General features: G+C 52.4%; 1 non-coding gene across 1 annotated transcript in view; it reads right to left on the bottom strand.

The window, feature by feature from the left end:
• Window positions 1–630, bottom strand: part of LOC124771355 — a 1,909-nt gene extending 1,279 nt beyond the window's left edge. The window contains exon 1 of the ribosomal RNA XR_007013370.1: window positions 1–630. This exon is cut by the window's left edge and continues 1,279 nt beyond it. This is a non-coding gene — a ribosomal RNA (small subunit ribosomal RNA).
• Window positions 631–5,000: the final 4,370 nt, after the last annotated feature.

Below are 5,000 nucleotides of genomic sequence, written 5' to 3'. Positions count from 1 at the left end.
AACAACTTTAATATACGCTATTGGAGCTGGAATTACCGCGGCTGCTGGCACCAGACTTGCCCTCCAATAGATACTCGTTAAAGGATTTAAAGTGTACTCATTCCGATTACGGGGCCTCGGATGAGTCCCGTATCGTTATTTTTCGTCACTACCTCCCCGTGCCGGGAGTGGGTAATTTGCGCGCCTGCTGCCTTCCTTGGATGTGGTAGCCGTTTCTCAGGCTCCCTCTCCGGAATCGAACCCTGATTCCCCGTTACCCGTTACAACCATGGTAGGCGCAGAACCTACCATCGACAGTTGATAAGGCAGACATTTGAAAGATGCGTCGCCGGTACGAGGACCGTGCGATCAGCCCAAAGTTATTCAGAGTCACCAAGGCAAACGGACCGGACGAGCCGACCGATTGGTTTTGATCTAATAAAAGCGTCCCTTCCATCTCTGGTCGGGACTCTGTTTGCATGTATTAGCTCTAGAATTACCACAGTTATCCAAGTAACGTGGGTACGATCTAAGGAACCATAACTGATTTAATGAGCCATTCGCGGTTTCACCTTAATGCGGCTTGTACTGAGACATGCATGGCTTAATCTTTGAGACAAGCATATGACTACTGGCAGGATCAACCAGGGAGCTGCGTCAACTAGAGCTGAGCAGCCGGCCGCCCGGGAGTGTGTCCCGGGGGCCCGCGCGAACACGCAAGCGTCCGCTCAATCATTCTGCAAACAGGAGGAGGCTGAGCTCCCCTGCACAATACACCTCGAAACCCTCTCAGGTCCCGGCGGCGCGCAGCGCCGTCCCAAGTACTTGGTCGGGTTCGAGAGAGGCGCAATCGCCCGGAGTTAGGCGAGTAGACGCTTTCGGTGCGACCACCCGTGCTCCCAACTGAGCTTGCCGCTGCCGACAGAGGCCCGGGAGCGTGCTGTCGTGGCATTGCCGGCGGGAGACAACACGCGCCACCTACGGTGACCGGCAGCTCCAACGCCAGCGCCACAGAAGGACAAAAGCCCCACTTGGGTGCCGAAGCGAACTCTCCCAGCACAGCGCACGCGCCAACACATCCGCACAGCTGCGATACAAACCACCAGCGAGAACCGCTGGGGCGACCGAGCAGCAGACGGCGTCGCGGCGCCGAGCGCCGGGCGGCGGCGCATCCTCAACGCACACAGTCCTCAATCGGACCAGCACACTGAAGATGTCCACCGCGCTTCGCACCGGGCCCGCGAGGACCTACTTTGGCCGCACGGCGCCGCGCGCAGGGTGCGCCGGCGCGCAGCTGCGACGCCTGCCGCGTCCGTCGGCCGGCGCGCCTGCCACTGGCCGCCCCCACCAGCCGGCTGTAGCGCGTGCGCCCACGCACCGCGCGGCCAGCACGCCGGGAGGCGCCCCCTCACCGGCCGGGGACGGTCCCACCCAGCCACCGCCGCGTATCGCTTCACACCCAGATGCCGTTCAGTTTCGTCGGCATGGTGGGTATCGCTGGAACAACCGGTTAGTACCTCAACCTATCGTCGCCATCACCGATTCACCCCTAGCGAGAACAACCGCACCACAACGGGTTACCATTTGTTCATTTGCGTAACTTCACCAGAAAACGTATGCGTCCATCGCCATTTGCAACTTCCACGATTATTGCATGCCTGTGTCAGGTGTCACACCACACTACGTCTGCCCACATACACGCAACAAAATGTGCACGCCTAGACAATACGTGGAAGGTGGCCCCCGTACGTATGCGATGTCCATTGCTCGAACGACTGTCAACCGGCCTCTGTAGCATGTCGCAGATATGGAACGCGGTGCACCATGCTATCACGGTGTGTGAGGAGAGACGACTAGGTCCGAATACATCAACAGACAGCTCATGCTGATCGCCATCCACGGCGTCCGTTCCTCCCACACGTCTCTATGGCGTACCACACTGCAATCCAGCTCTCATAGGGAGACGACACGTAGCTGCGTGCACAATATTTGCACTGTATGGTCCGCCGTTTTTGGGCGCAGTCGTTGTACGGTCACACATGTGCCACGATGTATCATTCAGTACATAAGGACGAATGTGCAGTACAGATTGTGGTTTACGCGTACGACATCAGCGGACAGTTGACACAGGCCGCACCACAACGTAGCCTGCGTACGTCGCATGCGAAGGGCATTGAACATGCAAACTTCTCACCAACCAGCTTGCGAAGGCAGGGGGCAAGGTGGGGACGTGGGGAGGTGTGGGGGGGGGGCGGCATGTACGTCCTGCTGCCATCCACATTACAGTGTACAGCAGGAGCATGTGGAAAGTCAGCAAGACTTGCAAGGTGTTTAACATGAAGCGATACACAGGGGAGCGGGCAGTGCGAGTAGCGAACTATATTGCGAGGGTTGCGGGTGGGCAACACTACACTAATTGAACGAGTCGTATAACAATTACAGAGCAGGTTTAGGCGACAACGTGGGTTACGTTAGCGGACAACGTGGGTTACGTTAAGGCACAACATGGGTTACGTTAAGGCACAACATGGGTTAGGTTAAGGCACAACATGGGTTAGGTTAAGGCACAACATGGGTTACGTTAAGGCACAACATGGGTTACGTTAAGGCACAACATGGGTTACGTTAAGGCACAACATGGGTTACGTTAAGGCACAACATGGGTTACGTTAAGGCACAACATGGGTTACGTTAAGGCACAACATGGGTTAGGTTAAGGCACAACATGGGTTAGGTTAAGGCACAACATGGGTTAGGTTAAGGCACAACATGGGTTAGGTTAAGGCACAACATGGGTTAGGTTAAGGCACAACATGGGTTAGGTTAGGGTACAACATGGGTTAGGTTAGGGCACAACATGGGTTAGGTTAGGGTACAACATGGGTTAGGTTAAGGCACAACATGGGTTAGATTAAGGCACAACATGGGTTAGGTTAAGGCACAACATGGGTTAGGTTAAGGCACAACATGGGTTAGGTTAAGGCACAACATGGGTTAGGTTAAGGCACAACATGGGTTAGGTTAGGGGACAACATGGGTTAGGTTAGGGGACAACATGGGTTAGGTTAGGGGACAACATGGGTTAGGTTAGGGGACAACATGGGTTAGGTTAGGGGACAACATGGGTTAGGTTAGGGGACAACATGGGTTAGGTTAGGGGACAACATGGGTTAGGTTAGGGGACAACATGGGTTAGGTTAGGGGACAACATGGGTTAGGTTAGGGGACAACATGGGTTAGGTTAGGGGACAACATGGGTTAGCTTAGGGGACAACATGGGTTAGCTTAGGGGACAACATGGGTTAGGTTAGGGGACAACATGGGTTAGGTTAGGGGACAACATGGGTTAGGTTAGGGGACAACATGGGTTAGGTTAGGGGACAACATGGGTTAGGTTAGGGGACAACATGGGTTAGCTTAGGGGACAACATGGGTTAGGTTAGGGGACAACATGGGTTAGCTTAGGGGACAACATGGGTTAGCTTAGGGGACAACATGGGTTAGGTTAGGGGACAACATGGGTTAGGTTAGGGGACAACATGGGTTAGGTTAGGGTACAACATGGGTTAGGTTAGGGTACAACATGGGTTAGGTTAGGGTACAACATGGGTTAGGTTAGGGTACAACATGGGTTAGGTTAGGGTACAACATGGGTTAGGTTAAGGTACAACATGGGTTAGGTTAAGGCACAACATGGGTTAGGTTAAGGCACAACATGGGTTAGGTTAAGGCACAACATGGGTTAGGTTAAGGCACAACATGGGTTAGGTTAAGGCACAACATGGGTTAGGTTAAGGCACAACATGGGTTAGGTTAAGGCACAACATGGGTTAGGTTAAGGCACAACATGGGTTAGGTTAAGGCACAACATGGGTTAGGTTAGGGGACAACATGGGTTAGGTTAGGGGACAACATGGGTTAGGTTAGGGGACAACATGGGTTAGGTTAGGGGACAACATGGGTTAGGTTAGGGGACAACATGGGTTAGGTTAGGGGACAACATGGGTTAGGTTAGGGGACAACATGGGTTAGGTTAAGGTACAACATGGGTTAGGTTAAGGTACAACATGGGTTAGGTTAAGGCACAACATGGGTTAGGTTAAGGCACAACATGGGTTAGGTTAAGGCACAACATGGGTTAGGTTAAGGCACAACATGGGTTAGGTTAAGGCACAACATGGGTTAGGTTAAGGCACAACATGGGTTAGGTTAAGGCACAACATGGGTTAGGTTAAGGCACAACATGGGTTAGGTTAAGGCACAACATGGGTTAGGTTAAGGCACAACATGGGTTAGGTTAAGGCACAACATGGGTTAGGTTAAGGCACAACATGGGTTAGGTTAAGGCACAACATGGGTTAGGTTAAGGCACAACATGGGTTAGGTTAAGGTACAACATAGGTTAGGTTAAGGTACAACATAGGTTAGGTTAAGGTACAACATAGGTTAGGTTAAGGTACAACATAGGTTAGGTTCGGTTACACGTTGTTGTAAGGAAAGGTGTAGGGGGGGGGGCGGGGGCGGCAGGTTCGTTGATAGTGATTATAGTAAGTGAATGCTTGTGACATGATCAGATTTGTCACGTCAGGATGCACCTTTGGCTTATTAGAGGCGGCGCTCCAATTCTATGCTTGTGTCAGACCTGTGTCTTTGACTCATGTCATTGTTTGTGCGCTGTGACAGGAGGTACTATTGTGATGTTGGGTGCACCGTTGTATAGGACATGTGTGGGTGTTGGTGCCTTATCTGCGCAATGGTGGATGTCGAAAGGGTGGGATATTCTATTTTCCGCATGGACCTCCTGGTCTGGTTGTGATAGTGTGGATTGTGTAATGTGGCGGAGAGGATGCACTGGATGTTGTTCCATGCTGGTGCTTACGTATTGTATGTGCGCCTGTTAGAAGCAGAGAGTGGTGCGTGATCAGAGTGTCTGGCTGACGTGTGGTTCCCATTGTGGGCTGACTCTTTCAGCATGTATACGGACAGTTGTATATATTTTCTGTAGTTTGATGGCTCTGCAT

Source organism: Schistocerca piceifrons, unplaced genomic scaffold, assembly GCF_021461385.2.
Source record: "Schistocerca piceifrons isolate TAMUIC-IGC-003096 unplaced genomic scaffold, iqSchPice1.1 HiC_scaffold_936, whole genome shotgun sequence".
NCBI lineage: Eukaryota > Metazoa > Arthropoda > Insecta > Orthoptera > Acrididae > Schistocerca > Schistocerca piceifrons.
Note: the sequence above shows the minus strand (reverse complement) of the source record. Positions and strands in the feature narration are given on the sequence as shown.